The 17,296-nt window shown below is 40.7% G+C and overlaps 1 non-coding gene and 1 pseudogene across 1 annotated transcript; one reads left to right on the forward strand and one right to left on the reverse strand.

Moving 5' to 3' along the window:
- The first annotated feature begins 4,747 nt into the window (after positions 1 to 4,747).
- On the forward strand, positions 4,748 to 4,910 carry LOC135040297 (U1 spliceosomal RNA). Its single transcript, XR_010234226.1, has one exon. It is a non-coding gene; the product is annotated as a U1 spliceosomal RNA (small nuclear RNA).
- A 2,083-nt stretch (positions 4,911 to 6,993) lies between these two features.
- LOC135040355 (U1 spliceosomal RNA) lies at positions 6,994 to 7,172 on the reverse strand (annotated as a pseudogene).
- Between the last annotated feature and the right edge of the window lie 10,124 nt (positions 7,173 to 17,296).

Here is a 17,296-nt window from a genome sequence, read left to right on the forward strand (position 1 = left end):
ATTAAACAGACTTTCACATGCGAAAACAGCAAATATGCAGTGGCGTTAATGTTTCCTGGTGTCAACCTGTATTATTTCCGTAGATATTGAAATGAGGATGCATCTTGCTGCCTTTCCAATGAAGCAAGTTTAATTTAGTAATAGGTGAAAAACCATCCCTACAAAGATGTTAATCAGATACTTGGCTTTGTGGACACTTTTCAGAGAACAAATTTGTAATCATAAAAATAAAGCCAGAAAATGAAGAGCTGTTTAATCACTCAATTGGATTTTTCTGCCAGCATTTTTCTTTTTCTCTGCAACCCACTGCTAAATTGTGCTTCCTAGCTGTTTTTTTATAAAATCACTTAATCAAATCTAACTCTGATTACATCAGAGAAGGCCAGGTACCCTATACCATAAGAGGGGGTTTGCAATTTTGACTTGTCTACTTTAATATCACCAAAATCTGATCACAAGGTCAATTACGTCCCTGGGTGGGATTGAACCACCAACCTTTTGATTAATAGCTGAACACACTAACCGATTGCGCCACAGAGACACTTTGCGAAAAGTACATACTGACAAAGACTAATAAGCATTCATCTAGAACGTTTCCTAGAAAAACTTTAAAAAGTCAATAATCTGGAGAGTTTTTGTAAGATGTTTCTTCCAGCAACCAATGAAGAAACACATTGGTACTTTCGCATGATGAGTGAGTGCTTCAGGATCTCTTGCACTTACATGTGCAGCAGAGTACTGCAATGGAAGCATGCTGGGCCCATAACCCAGAGGTAGGCAGATTGATACTATCCTTTGCTATATGCATTTTTTTTTTGTTCATTAAAGTAATCCAAAACTGGGATTGATATTTTAGCTTTTATTTTTACTTAAAGTACAATAACTTTTACCATTTTAATTTGTTTTAATAGTATATTGACAGTATTGTTTTCTTTCAAAAATCCAATTAATTTTCTTTACCCGATTATTAAAATGGTAATTGACAAAAACAAACTACATTGTCACCAGAAGAGCAATACAAAATGTACAAGTGATATATTAAAATCATCTTTCCAGCTTGAATTTCAATGATGCATTGGGGCAACGATTTTGTGAGAAACATCTTCACCCTTAAATAAAGATTTTCTTAATTCCTTACCTGTGTGCTAATTAGATATCACCTTGTTTTCACATTAAACAGACTTCCACATGAGAAAGCAGCAATGATGCAGTGGCGTTAATGTTTCCTGGTGTCAACCTGTATTATTTCAGTAGATATTGAAATGAGGATGCATCTTGCTGCCTTTCCAATGAAGCAAGTTTAATTTAGTAATAGGTGAAAAACCATCCCTACAAATATGTTAATCAGATACTTGGCTTTGTGGACACTTTTCAGAGAACAAATTCGTTAGCATAAAAATAAAGCCAGAAAACGAAGAGCTGTTTAATCACTCAATTGGATTTTTCTGCCAGCATATTTCTTTTTCTCTGCAACCCACTGCTAAATTGTGCTTCCTAGCTGTTTTTTTTATAAAATCACTTATTCAAATCTAACTCTGATTACATCAGAGTAGGCCAGGTACCCTACACCATAAGAAGGGGGTTTGAAATTTTGACTTGTCTACTTAAAGATCACCAAAATCTGATAACAAGGTCAATTACATCCCTGGGTGGGATTGAACCACCAACCCTTTGATTAATAACCAAACACACTAACAGATTGCGCCACAGAGACACTTTACAAACGTACATACTGACAAAGGCTAATAAGCATTCATCTAGAACGTTTCCTAGAAAAACTTTAAAAAGTCAATAATCTGGAGAGTTTTTGTAAGATGTTTCTTCCATCAACCAACGAAGAAACACATTGGTACTTTCCCATGATGAGTGAGTGCTTCAGGATCTCTTGCACTTACATGTGCAGCAGAGTACTGCAATGGAAAAATGCTGGGCCCATAACCCAGAGGTAGGCAGATTGAAACTATCCTCTGCTATATGCATTTTTTTTTGTTAATTAAAGTAATCCAAAACTGGGATTGATATTTTTGCTCTTTTATTTTTACTTAAAGTACAATAACTTTTACCATTTTAATTTGTTTTAATAGTATATTGACAGTATTGTTTTCTTTCAAAAATCCACTTAATTTTCTTTACCCTATTATTAAAATGGTAATTGACAAAAACAAACGACATTGTCACCAGAAGAGCAATACAAAATGTACAAGTGACATATTAAAATCACCTTTCCAGCTTGAATTTCAATGATGCATTGGGGCAACGATTTTGTGAGAAACACCTTCACCCTTAAATAAAGATTTTCTTAATTCCTTACCTGTGTGCTAATTAGATATCACCTTGTTTTCACATTAAACAGACTTCCACATGCGAAAGCAGCAAGGATGCAGTGGCGTTAATGTTTCCTGGTGTCAACCTGTATTATTTCAGTAGACATTGAAATGAGGATGCATCTTGCTGCCTTTCCAATGAAGCAAGTTTAATTTAGTAATAGGTGAAAAACCATCCCTACAAAGGTGTTAATCAGAGACTTGGCTTTGTGGACACTTTTCAGAGAACAAATTTGTTAGCATAAAAATAAAGCCAGAAAATGAAGAGCTGTTTAATCACTCAATTGGATTTTTTTGCCAGCATATTTCTTTTTCTCTGCAACCCACTGCTAAATTGTGCTTCCTAGCTGTTTTTATAAAATCACTGAATCAAATCTAACTCTGATTACATCAGAGAAGGCCAGGTACCCTACACCATAACAGGGGGTTTGAAATTTTGACTTGTCTACTTAAAGATCACCAAAATCTGATAACAAGGTCAATTACGTCCCTGGGTGGGATTGAACCACCAACCTTTTGGTTAATAACCATACACACTAACTGATTGCGCCACAGCGACACTTTGCAAAAGTACATACTGACAAAGGCTAATAAGCATATATCTAGAACGTTTCCTAGAAACATTTTAAAAAGTCAATAATGTGGAGAGTTTTTGTAAGATGTTTCTTCCATCAACCAATGAAGAAACACATTGGTACTTTCCCATGATAAGTGAGTGCTTCAGGACCTCTTGCACTTACATGTGCAGCAGAGTACTGTAATGGAAGCATGCTGGGTCCATAACCCAGAGGTAGGCAGATTGAAACTATCCTTTGCTATATGCATTTTTTTTTGTTAATTAAAGTAATCCAAAACTGGGATTGATATTTTTGCTCTTTTATTTTTACTTAAAGTACAATAACTTTTACCATTTTAATTTGTTTTAATAGTATATTGACAGTATTGTTTTCTTTCAAAAATCCAATTAATTTTCTTTACCCTATTATTAAAATGGTAATTGACAAAAACAAACTACATTGTCACCAGAAGAGCAATACAAAATGTACAAGTGATATATTAAAATCATCGTTCCAGCTTGAATTTCAATGATGCATTGGGGCAACGATTTTGTGAGAAACATCTTCACCCTTAAATAAAGATTTTCTTAATTCCTTACCTGTGTGCTAATTAGATATCACCTTGTTTTCACATTAAACAGACTTCCACATGAGAAAGCAGCAAGGATGCAGTGGCGTTAATGTTTCCTGGTGTCAACCTGTATTATTTCTGCAGATATTGAAATGAGGATGCATCTTGCTGCCTTTCCAATGAAGCAAGTTTAATTTAGTAATAGGTGAAAAACCATCCCTACAAAGGTGTTAATCAGAGACTTGGCTTTGTGGACACTTTTCAGAGAACAAATTTGTTAGCATAAAAATAAAGCCAGAAAATGAAGAGCTGTTTAATCACTCAATTGGATTTTTTTGCCAGCATATTTCTTTTTCTCTGCAACCCACTGCTAAATTGTGCTTCCTAGCTGTTTTTATAAAATCACTGAATCAAATCTAACTCTGATTACATCAGAGAAGGCCAGGTACCCTACACCATAAGAGGGGGTTTGAAATTTTGACTTGTCTACATAAAGATCACCAAAATCTGATAACAAGGTCAATTACGTCCCTGGGTGGGATTGAACCACCAACCTTTTGGTTAATAGCCTTACACACTAACTGATTGCGCCACAGCGACACTTTGCAAAAGCATATACTGAAAAAGGCTAATAAGCATTCATCTAGAACGTTTCCTAGAAACATTTTAAAAAGTCAATAATGTGGAGAGTTTTTGTAAGATGTTTCTTCCATCAACCAATGAAGAAACACATTGGTACTTTCCCATGATGAGTGAGTGCTTCAGGATCTCTTGCACATACATGTGCAGCAGAGTACTGTAATGGAAGCATGCTGGGTCCATAACCCAGAGGTAGGCAGATTGAAACTATCCTCTGCTATATGCATTTTTTTTGTTAATTAAAGTAATCCAAAACTGGGATTGACATTTTTGCTCTTTTATTTTTACTTAAAGTACAATAACTTTTACCATTTTAATTTGTTTTAATAGTATATTGACAGTATTGTTTTCTTTCAAAAATTCACTTAATTTTCTTTTCTGTGTGCTAATTAGATATCACCTTGTTTTCACATTAAATAGACTACCACATGAGAAAGCAGCAAGGATGCAGTGGCGTTAATGTTTCCTGGTGGTAGTGGGGGACTGTGTTTGTGCTTTCCTCTGGTCAGCTCTGGTAAAAGTCAGATTTCTTTGTCTCAGATCTTCCTCTAGCCTTGTTCTTCTTTCGAGAGTTCCCTTGTGCTGCCTCAGTTGGATCTCCTTCACTTGACAGGGGCGTACCCGAGCAGCGACCCTCCCCAGCACTAGCCCAACTCCTACTTACCTGCCAGGTGAGATACTATGATCATGAAGGTGCTTCTCCCAGGGCAAGGCTCACCCATTGCACTCTGGGTGTGCTGCTCCTGCGATTTCCCCAAATGTGGGAAACTTGACTGCATAATTTGTGTTTCCCCTGGTCGGCTCTCGTATAATTCAGATCTCTTTGTCTCAGGTCTCTCTCCAGCCTAGTTTGCTGTCTGTTTCCACTTCTCTTTTCTTAAACCGCTCCCTTCTATGCCCTTGCGCACCTTAATTAAATCTAACTCTGATTACGTCAGAGAAGGCCAGGTACCCTACACCATAAGAGGGGGTTTGAAATTTTGACTTGTCTACTTAAAGATCACCAAAATCTGATCACAAGGTCAATTACATCACTGGGTGGGAACCTTTTGGTTAATAGCCCATGTAAGTGCAAGAGATCCTGAAGCACTCACTCATCATGGGAAAGTACCAATGTGTTTCTTACAAAAATTCTCCAGATTATTGACTTTTTAAAGTTTTTCTAGGAAACGTTCTAGATGAATGCTTATTAGCCTTTGTCAGTATGTACTTTCGCAAAGTGTCGCTATGGCGCAATCAGTTAGTGTGTATGGCTATTAACCTAAAGGTTGGTGATTCAATCCCACCCAGGGACGTAATTGACCTTGTTATCAGATTTTGGTGATCTTTAAGTAGACAAGTCAAAATTTCAAACCCCCTCTTATGGTGTAGGGTACCCGGCCTTCTCTGATGTAATCAGAGTTAGATTTGATTAAGTGATTTTATAAAAAACAGCTAGGAAGCACAATTTAGCAGTGGGTTGCAGAGAAAAAAAATTATGCTGGCAGAAAAGTCCAATTGAGTGATTAAACAGCTCTTCATTTTCTGATTTTATGTTTATGCTAACAAATTTGCTCTCTGAAAAGTGTCCACAAAGCCAAGTCTCTGATTAACACCTTTAGTAGGAATGGTTTTTCACCTATTACTGAATTAAACTTGCTTCATTGGAAAGGCAGCAAGATGCATCCTCATTTCAATGTCTACTGAAATAATACAGGTTGACACCAGGAAACATAAACGTCACTGCATCCTTGCTGCTTCCTCAAGGGGAAGTCTGTTTAATGTGAAAACAAGGTGATATCTAATCAGCACACAGGTAAGGAATTAAGAAAATCTTTCTTTATGGGTGAAGATGTTTCTCACAAAATTGTTGCACCAAGGCATCATTGAAATTAAAGCTGGAAAGATGATTTTAATATATCACTTGTATATTTTGTACTGCTCTTCTGGTGACAATGTAGTTTGTTTTTGTCAATTACCATTTTAATAATAGGGTAAAGAAAATTAAGTGGATTTTTGAAAGAAAACAATACTGTCAATATACTATTAAAACAAATTAAAATGGTAAAAGTTATTGTACTTTAAGTAAAAATAAAAGAGCAAAAATATCAATCCCAGTTTTGGATTACTTTAATTAACAAAAAACAATGCATATAGCAGAGGATAGTTTCAATCTGCCTACCTCTGGGTTATGGACCCAGCATGCTTCCATTACAGTACTCTGCTGCACATGTAAGTGCAAGAGATCCTGAAGCACTCACTCATCATGGGAAAGTACCAATGTGTTTCTTCATTGGTTGATGGAAGAAACATCTTACAAAAACTCTCCAGATTATTGACTTTTTAAAGTTTTTCTAGGAAACGTTCTAGATGAATGCTTATTAGCCTTTGTCAGTATGTACTTTCGCAAAGTGTCTCTGAGGCACAAACAGTTAGCGTGTTCAGTTGTTAACCAAAAGGTTGGTGGTTCAATCCCACCTAGGGACGTAATTGACCTTGTTATCAGATTTTGGTGATCTTTAAGTAGACAAGTAAAAATTTCAAACCACCTCTTATGGTGTAGGGTACCTGGCCTTCTCTGATGTAATCAGAGTTAGATTTGATTAAATGATTTTATAAAAAAAACAGCCACAAAGCACAATTTAGCAGTGGGTTGCAGAGAAAAAGAAATATGCTGGCAGAAAAATCCAATTGAGTGATTAAACAGCTCTTCATTTTCTGGCTTTATTTTTATGCTAACAAATTTGTGCTCTGAAAAGTGTCCACAAAGCCAAGTATCTGATTATCACCTTTGTAGGGATGGTTTTTCACCTATTATTAAATTAAACTTGCTTCATTGGAAAGGCAGCAAGTGATGTCATCCAAGCAGTGGGTCAAGGTTGGCTTCAAACCTCGTCTGCTTATGAAAAGAGAAAAGGGGTATGCAGGGCATGGCGGCCTTTTGCGGTGCTTGGATGACCCCTAGTTCGCATTAAATAATGCAGTCGAGTTTCCCACATTTGGGGAAATCACAGGGGTCAGCATACCCAGAATGCAATGAATGAACCGCACCCTGGGAGAACAGTCTTCATGACCATGGTATCTCCTATGCAAAATAAGTATGATTTGGGATAGGGCTGGGGAGGGCCGCTGCTCAGGCACATCTCTGTCAAGTAAAGGAGATTCAACTGAGGCAGCACAAGGGAACTCTCATCTGGGGACAACAACTGCAGGGAGAACACATATTTTCAGATGAACATGGGAGGGCAGAAGGCTGCCTAATACTGAAGCACCCCCAAACAACAAACCAAATGCAACAACTAGTGCAAGCATTCCTGGGGGAAGGCCTGCAGCAGATGGATTTGCATATGGCGATGTCATCCAAGCAGTGGGTCAAAGTTGGCTTCAACCCTCGTCTGCATATGAAAAGAGAAAAGGGGCGTGCAGGGCATGGCGGCCTTTTGCGGCACTTGGATGACCCCTAGTTCGCATTAAACACCTCCACCCTCCGTCGGTGTGGGGCTCATGTTGGCTATGCCCCAGCCCCTGAAGGATTCAAGCTGATTTCTTGCAGCAGCTGGGCACTGTAACAGCTCCAGAGCTGCTCTGTAATGCAAGTAAAAGGGTGTGGGCCCTGCAGCACTACCTGTAGTTCGCATTGTGCGAGACCCCTAGTTCGCATTAAACACCCCCACCCTCCTTCGGTGTGGGGCTCATGTTGGCCATGCCCCAGCCCCTGAAGCATTCACGCTGATTTCTTGCAGCAGCTGGGCACTGTAACAGCTCAAGAGCTGCTCTGTAAGGCAAGTAAAAGGGTGTGGGCCCTGCAGCACTACCTGTAGTTTGCATTGTGCATTGGAAGGCACAAAGTAAGCAGACGGGAGGAGAAGTCAGGATAGTGCACAAGGGTATAGACGGGAGGGGCTCAAGAAAAAAGAAGTGGAAACAGACAGCAAACTAGGCTTCCAATGCACAATGCAAACTACAGGTAGTGCTGCAGGGCCCACACCCTTTTACTTGCCTTACAGAGCAGCTCTGGAGCTGTTTAATCACTCAATTGGATTTTTCTGCCAGCATAATTTTTCTCTTACGTCCTAGAGGATGCTGGGGACTCCGTAAGGACCATGGGGGATAGACGGGCTCCGCAGGAGACATGGGCACTTTAAGAAAGACTTTAGATCTGGGTGTGCACTGGCTCCTCCCTCTATGCCCCTCCTCCAGACCTCAGTTTACTACTGTGCCCAGAGGAGACTGGGTGCTTTTCAGGAAGCTCTCCTGAGTTTCCTGACAGAAAGTATATTTGTTAGATTTTTTTATTTTCAGGGAGCCTGCTGGCAACAGACTCCCTGCATCGAGGGGCGGAGGGGAGAGATGCACACCTACTTCTGTGAGTTGATAGGCTCTGCTTCTTAGGCTACTGTACAGCATTAGCTCCAGAGGGATCGGTACGCAGGTCTCACCCTCGCCGTCCGTCCCAGAGCCGTGCCGCCGTCCCCCTCGCAGAGCCGGAAGATAGAAGCCGGGTGAGTATGAGAAGAAAAGAAGACTTCAGAGGCGGCGGAAGACTTCATGATCTTCACTGAGGTAACGCACAGCAGTAAAGCTGTGCTCCATTGCTCCCATACACCTCACACACGGCAGTCAGTGTAAGGGTGAAGGGCGCAGGGGGGACGCCCTGGGCAGCAATATAGACCTCTCTTTGGCAAAATAAATATATATGCAGCTAGGCACTGTATATATATATAAGAGCCCCCGCCATTTTTTTACTATATTTGAGCGGGACAGAAGCCCGTCGCTGAGGGGGTGGGGCTTCTCCCTCAGCACTCACCAGCGCCATTTTCTCCACAGCACCGCTGAGGGGAAGCTCCATGGACTCTCCCCTGCTTATACCACGGTAGAAAGAGGGTCTTAAAGAAGAGAGGGCACATAATTAGGCGCATATATATATGGAAATACAGCGCTACTGGGTAAACATAAAATGATTGTGTTTTTTTCCTGGGTCATATAGCGCTGGGGTGTGTGCTGGCATACTTTCTCTCTCTGTCTCTCCAAAGGGCCTTGTTGGGGAACTGTCCTCAGATAAGAGGATTCCCTGAGTGTATGGTGTGTCGGTACACGTGTGTCGACATGTCTGAGGTAGAAGGCTCTCCTAGAGAGGAGCAGGAGCAAATTAATGTGGTGTCTCCATCGACAACGCCGACACCTGACTGGATGGATATGTGGAATGTTTTAAGTGCTAATGTAAACTTATTACACAAGAGATTAGACAAAGCTGAAGCTAGGGAACAGTCAGGGAGTCAACCCATGCCTGTCCCTATGTCGCAGGGACCTTCGGGGTCTCAAAAGCGCCCACTATCCCAAATAGTTGACACAGATACCGACACGGATTCTGACTCCAGTGTCGACTACGATGATGCAAAGTTACAACCAAAATTGGCTAAATGTATTCGATATATGATTATTGCAATAAAAGATGTTTTGCACATCACAGAGTCCCCTGTCCCTGACACGAGGGTACACATGTATAAGGGAAAGAAACCTGAGATAACCTTTCCCCCCTCACATGAGTTGAACGAATTATGTGAAAAAGCTTGGGAATCTCCAGACAAAAAGCTGCAGATTCCCAAAAGGATTCTTATGGCGTATCCTTTCCCGCCAATGGACAGGATACGGTGGGAATCCTCCCCTAGGGTGGATAAAGCATTGACACGCTTATCCAAAAAGGTAGCGCTGCCATCCCAGGATACGGCTACCATCAGGGACCCTGCTGACCGCAAGCAGGAGGTTACCCTAAAGTCCATTTACACACATTCTGGTACCTTACTCAGACCGGCAATTGCGTCGGCCGAGGTTGTAGCGCGGTGGCAGCATGGACAGATACCTTATCAGCAGAGATTGAGACCCTAGATAAGGATGCTATGTTATTGACCATAGGGCATATAAAAGATGCTGTCCTATATATGAGAGATGCTCAAAGTGATATTAGTCTACTGGGTTCTAGAATAAACGCTATGTCGATTTCTGCTAGACGAGTCCTATGGACCCGGCAATGGACAGGTGATGCCGACTCAAAAAGGCATATGGAGGTTTTACCTTACAGGGGTGAGGAATTGTTTGGGGAAGGTCTCTCGGACCTTGTCTCCACAGCTACAGCTGGTAAATCAAATTTTTTGCCTTATATTCCCTCACAGCCTAAGAAAGCACCACATTATCAAATGCAGTCCTTTCGATCACAGAGAAACAAGAAAGTACGAGGTGCGTCCTTTCTTGCCAGAGGTAAGGGCAGAGGGAAGAAGCTGCACAACACAGCTAGTTCCCAGGAACAGAAGTCCTCCCCGGCCTCTACAAAATCCACCGCATGACGCTGGGGCTCCGCTAAAGGAGTCCGCCCAGTTGGGGGCACGTCTTCGAGTTTTCAGCCACATCTGGGTTCATTCGCAGGTGGATCCCTAGGCAATAGAAATTGTTTCTCAAGGTTGCAAGCTGAAATTCGAAGAGGTGCCTCCTCGCCGGTTTTTCAAATCGGCCCTACCATCTTCTCCCCAGGAAAGGGAGATAGTGTTAAATGCAATTCACAAATTGTATCTTCAACAGGTGGTGGTCAAGGTTCCCCTGCTTCAACAAGGAAAGGGAAATTATTCGACCCTGTTTGTAGTCCCAAAACCGGACGGTTTGGTCAGACCCATATTAAATTTAAAATCCCTGAACCTATACTTGAAAAGGTTCAAGTTCAAGATGGAATCGCTAAGAGCGGTCATCGCCAGCCTAGAAGGGGGGGATTTTATGATATCTCTGGACATAAAGGATGCATACCTTCATGTACTCATTTATCCACCTCATCAGGCGTACCTAAGATTTGCGGTACAGTATTGTCATTACCAATTTCAGACGTTGCCGTTTGGTCTCTCCAGAATTTTCTCCGAGAATTTTCACCAAGGTAATGACAGAAATTATGGTGCTCCTGCGAAAGCAAGGTGTCACAATTATCCCGTACTTGAACGATCTCCTCATAAAAGCGAGATCAAGAGAGCAGTTGCTGAACAGCGTATAACTTTCATTGAAGGTGTTACAGCAAAACGGCTGGATTCTCAATATCCCGAAGTCGCAGTTGGTTCCTACGACTCGTCTGACTTTGCTTGGGCATTATTCTGGATACGGACCAGAAAAGGGTTTATCTTCCGATAGAAAAGGCCCAGGAACTCATGACTCTGGTCAGGAACCTATTGAAACCAAAACAGGTGTCAGTGCATCACTGCACTCGAGTCCTGGGAATGATGGTGGCATCATACGAGGCCATTCCCTTCGGCAGGTTCCATGCGAGGATCTTGCAATGGGACCTACTGGACAAGTGGTCCGGGTCACATCTACAGATTCATCAGTTGATCACCCTGTCCCCCAGGGCCAGGGTATCTCTCCTGTGGTGGCTGCAGAGTGCTCACCTTCTAGAGGGCCGCAGGTTCGGCATTCAGGACTGGATCCTGGTGACCACGAACGCGAGCCTCCGAGGTTGGGGAGCAGCCACACAGGGAAGAAATTTCCAAGGTCTTTGGTCAAGTCAGGAGACTTGTCTTCACATCAACATCCTGGAGCTAAGGGCCATATACAACGCCCTATGTCAAGCGGAGACCTTACTTCGCGACCAACCAGTTCTGATCCAGTCAGACAACGTCACCGCAGTAGTTCATGTAAACCGCCAAGGCGGCACAAGGAGCAGAGTGGCGATGGCGGAAGCCACCAGAATTCTTCGCTGGGTGGAGAATCATGTAAGCGCACTGTCAGCAGTGTTCATTCCGGGAGTGGACAACTGGGAAGCAGACTTCCTCAGCAGACACGACCTACATCCAGGAGAGTGGGGACTCCATCAGGAAGTCTTCGCACAGATTGCAAGTCGGTGGGGACTGTTCCAGATAGACATGATGGCGTCCCGCCTCAACAAAAAGCTACAGAGGTATTGCACCAGGTCAAGAGACCCTCAGGCAGTAGCTGTTTAAACAGCTCTTCATTTTCTGATTTTATGTTTATGCTAACAAATTTGCTCTCTGAAAAGTGTCCACAAAGCCAAGTCTCTGATTAACACCTTTGTAGGAATGGTTTTTCACCTATTACTGAATTAAACTTGCTTCATTGGAAAGGCAGCAAGATGCATCCTCATTTCAATGTCTACTGAAATAATACAGGTTGACACCAGGAAACATTAACGCCACTGCATCCTTGCTGCTTTCGCATGTGGAAGTCTGTTTAATGTGAAAACAAGGTGATATCTAATTAGCACACAGGTAAGGAATTAAGAAAATCTTTATTTAAGGGTGAAGGTGTTTCTCACAAAATCGTTGCCCCAATGCATCATTGAAATTCAAGCTGGAAAGATGATTTTAATATATCACTTGTACATTTTGTATTGCTCTTCTGGTGACAATGTAGTTTGTTTTTGTCAATTACCATTTTAATAATAGGGTAAAGAAAATTAAGTGGATTTTTGAAAGAAAACAATACTGTCAATATACTATTAAAACAAATTAAAATGGTAAAAGTTATTGTACTTTAAGTAAAAATAAAAGAGCAAAAATATCAATCCCAGTTTTGGATTACTTTAATTAACAAAAAAAAATGCATATAGCAGAGGATAGTTTCAATCTGCCTACCTCTGGGTTATGGGCCCAGCATGTTTCCATTGCAGTACTCTGCTGCACATGTAAGTGCAAGAGATCCTGAAGCACTCACTCATCATGGGAAAGTACCAATGTGTTTCTTCGTTGGTTGATGGAAGAAACATCTTACAAAAACTCTCCAGATTATTGACTTTTTAAAGTTTTTCTAGGAAACGTTCTAGATGAATGCTTATTAGCCTTTGTCAGTATGTATGTTTGTAAAGTGTCTCTGTGGCGCAATCGGTTAGTGTGTTTGGTTATTAATCAAAGGGTTGGTGGTTCAATCCCACCCAGCGATGTAATTGACCTTGTTATCAGATTTTGGTGATCTTTAAGTAGACAAGTCAAAATTTCAAACCCCCTTCTTATGGTGTAGGGTACCTGGCCTACTCTGATGTAATCAGAGTTAGATTTGAATCAGTGATTTTATAAAAAAAACAGCTAGGAAGCACAATTTAGCAGTGGGTTGCAGAGAAAAAGAAATATGCTGGCAGAAAAATCCAATTGAGTGATTAAACAGCTCTTCATTTTCTGGCTTTATTTTTATGCTAACTAATTTGTTCTCTGAAAAGTGTCCACAAAGCCAAGTATCTGATTAACATATTTGTAGGGATGGTTTTTCACCTATTACTAAATTAAACTTGCTTCATTGGAAAGGCAGCAAGATGCATCCTCATTTCAATATCTACTGAAATAATACAGGTTGACACCAGGAAACATTAACGCCACTGCATCCTTGCTGCTTTCTCATGTGGAAGTCTGTTTAATGTGAAAACAAGGTGATATCTAATTAGCACACAGGTAAGGAATTAAGAAAATCTTTATTTAAGGGTGAAGATGTTTCTCACAAAATCGTTGCCCCAATGCATCATTGAAATTCAAGCTGGAAAGATGATTTTAATATATCACTTGTACATTTTGTATTGCTCTTCTGGTGACAATGTAGTTTGTTTTTGTCACTTACCATTTTAATAATCGGGTAAAGAAAATTAATTGGATTTTTGAAAGAAAACAACACTGTCAATATACTATTAAAACAAATTAAAATGGTAAAAGTTATTGTACTTTAAGTAAAAATAAAAGCTAAAATATCAATCCCAGTTTTGGATTACTTTAATGAACAAAAAAAATGCATATAGCAAAGGATAGTATCAATCTGCCTACCTCTGGGTTATGGGCCCAGCATGCTTCCATTGCAGTACTCTGCTGCACATGTAAGTGCAAGAGATCCTGAAGCACTCACTCATCATGGGAAAGTACCAATGTGTTTCTTCATTGGTTGCTGGAAGAAACATCTTACAAAAACTCTCCAGGTTATTGACTTTTTAAAGTTTTTCTAGGAAACGTTCTAGATGAATGCTTATTAGTCTTTGTCAGTATGTACTTTTTGCAAAGTGTCTCTGTGGCGCAATCGGTTAGTGTGTTCAGCTATTAATCAAAAGGTTGGTGGTTCAATCCCATCCAGGGACGTAATTGACCTTGTGATCAAATTTTGGTAATATTTAAGTAGACAAGTCATATAGCAGAGGATAGTTTCAATCTGCCTACCTCTGGGTTATGGACCCAGCATGCTTCCATTACAGTACTCTGCTGCACATGTAAGTGCAAGAGATCCTGAAGCACTCACTCATCATGGGAAAGTACCAATGTGTTTCTTCATTGGTTGATGGAAGAAACATCTTACAAAAACTCTCCAGATTATTGACTATTTAAAGTTTTTATAGGAAACGTTCTAGATGAATGCTTATTAGCCTTTGTCAGTATGTACTTTTGCAAAGTTTCGCTGTGGCGCAATCAGTTAGTGTATACGGCTATTAACCAAAAGGTTGGTGGTTCAATCCCACCCAGGGATGTAATTGAACTTATTATCAGATTTTGTTGATCTTTAAGTAGACAAGTCAAAATTTCGAAAACCCCTGCTATGGTGTAGGGTACCTGGCCTTCTCTGATGTAATCAGAGTTAGATTTGATTCATACTGTTAACTGGGTAGTATATCACAAGTTATACGGTGTGATTGGTGTGGCTGGTATGAATCTTGACCTTGGATTAACAAAAATCCTTTCCTCGTACTGTCCGTCTCCTCTGGGCACAGTTTCTCTAACTGAGGTATGGAGGAGGGGCATAGAGGGAGGAGCCAGTGCACACCCAGATCTAAAGTCTTTCTTAAAGTGCCCATGTCTGCTGCGGAGCCCGTCTATCCCCCATGGTCCTTACGGAGTCCCCATCATCCTCTACGGACTACGAGAAAAAAAAATTACCGGTAGGTTTAAAATGTTATTTTTTTCTCTGCAACCCACTGCTAAATTGTGCTTCCTAGCTGTTTTTTATAAAATCACTTAATTAAATCTAACTCTGATTACGTCAGAGAAGGCCAGGTACCCTACACCATAAGAGGGGGTTTGAAATTTTGACTTGTCTACTTAAAGATCACCAAAATCTGATGACAAGGTCAATTACATCCCTGGGTGGGATTGAACCACCAACCTTTTGGTTAATAGCCCATGTAAGTGCAAGAAATCCTGAAGCACTCACTCATCATGGGAAAGTACCAATGTGTTTCTTACAAAAATTCTCCAGATTATTGACTTTTTAAAGTTTTTCTAGGAAACGTTCTAGATGAATGATTATTAGCCTTTGTCAGTATTGACTTTTGTGGCAAAACTTGGTTTACCCTGCACCAGACTGGTTATAATTGAATGACTAAATCTCAAACAACCAACTAAACAGAAAAAATATATCAAGCCCAAGTGGGCAACTATTCTGACGTTGGAGGTGCTCCCAGGAATAGTGTACCAGATACAGAATGATTTGGTGGGTGTGGAAGAGCCCACATCTTACCAAATAGAAGAAATTCCTATATTTGGAGCACTCTTTTGATGATTAATGATGTGAAAAAGATGAAAACTGTCTATAATTAAAACTTAGCTTTTATTTATCCAATACTCAACTAAAATAAAATAACAGGGGTATATTAGACGTATCAATTACTTATTCCCCTTTTAAACAGTGGTAAAAATATGAATAATTCAAAAAAGAGCAAATATCATCATCTTAAAATTATTTGTATATTTTGCTCAACAATGGATGATAAGAAAAATGATAGTAATCTATCAAACTTATCCAATGAACAGCAGTAATCACAGAAATTAATGACAAAAAATGATAGTAATCTATCAAAAATATCCTGTGAGCAGCAGAGATGATATTGGTGATATAATTAATTACACCTTGCAGAAAAATACTGCTGTGTATATGAGATCAGCTTCTCCCCATATTTCACAGAGTAAATCTGTGTTTTAACATCTCTTCCATGTTAAAGAGAAAATAATATCCATGTCTGTTAGAGAATACATAGTTACAATTGGGTTTTACTGCAACATTCTGTCTCCAAAATGATTCATTTGTATCTTGAATGAAAAACTGACACATTAGTGTTGTTTGTCAGGTATGTAACAAATGCAAATAAAGAAAAAACAAGATTATGCTGGCATGGATAGTAGAAAATTAGATAGTGACACTCTAGTCTGCTAGTCCCATCTGCTGTCTAACCTCATTCATGAGCGGAGGAAAGATGAGAGTAGGACCGTCGACTGTGTCACAGAAAAAAGATAGAACTGGCACACTGGCTAGAGACCCCAACGTGGTGTTAGATGGGCCCTGATGCTTATGAGCCTTGCAGGGTCCTAAATGCGCCACTTGGGTCTGAGCCAGAGTCCGAAAATGAAATAAAAAGGCCCACAGTAATAGACTAAATCACAATTGTGTTAATAACACTGCATCATTTAACAACATTTATTGTGCAATGAGATTGCACAAAACAGACCTGCTCCTAATAAAAAACATTGCTGTTGCTAGGTAACAATTGATATTATCTTAATAGGCACAAGTTAAAACAAAATCACAGGTGTTTATATCCCCAATAATTGCGCCTTGTTTATTGCCATGTTTTTGTATGCGTTGGTACTTGTTATTTTATCAAAATTACCTGCAGGTAACTGGTCAAGTGTGAGACTGTAACTCTGAGGGCAAAGGATAGTCGGCACTCCAGTTCACTGATCCCATCTGCTGTCTGACCTCATCATTGGAGCGGAGGACAGATGAGAGTGGGATCGTGGGTTGTGCCGTGGAAAGAAAGGCAGCGGACGGCAGCCTGAGAAGCCGTATGTGGTGTTAGGCGGACCCTGTTGCCACTTGCCTTGCAGGGTCCGGATGCGCCACCGGAGACCGGGTGTCTGTCCGTGAAAGTGAAAGTTGACAGGAAGAGAGAGAGTGTGTGGGGAGTGTCGGGTGAGTGAGTCTGACCCGTAGGTTATTGTACATTACCACTCGCGATCTCCCCGAACTCGATGGATCATTGCCGCTCAGCCGTTCTGAATGACTGCTGTTGGTCACGGCTCCTCCTGCAGTGAGGAGTCCGTGCGTGAGGCCGTTAGTTGGACGTACGTTTCACCACCTGGGCTTGCTCACCTGGCAGCCTATGGTGGTGTTCAGATGGTGCATTTAAAAAGGGGATCATCAACCAATCCCTTTCCTGAGTTCTTAATTGCCTAATTATGGCATAGGTTTGTTCAGCGCTTCCATCCACCTGGCTGTGCTTA

The sequence above is a fragment of the Pseudophryne corroboree genome, unplaced genomic scaffold, assembly GCF_028390025.1.
Source record: "Pseudophryne corroboree isolate aPseCor3 unplaced genomic scaffold, aPseCor3.hap2 scaffold_739, whole genome shotgun sequence".
NCBI lineage: Eukaryota > Metazoa > Chordata > Amphibia > Anura > Myobatrachidae > Pseudophryne > Pseudophryne corroboree.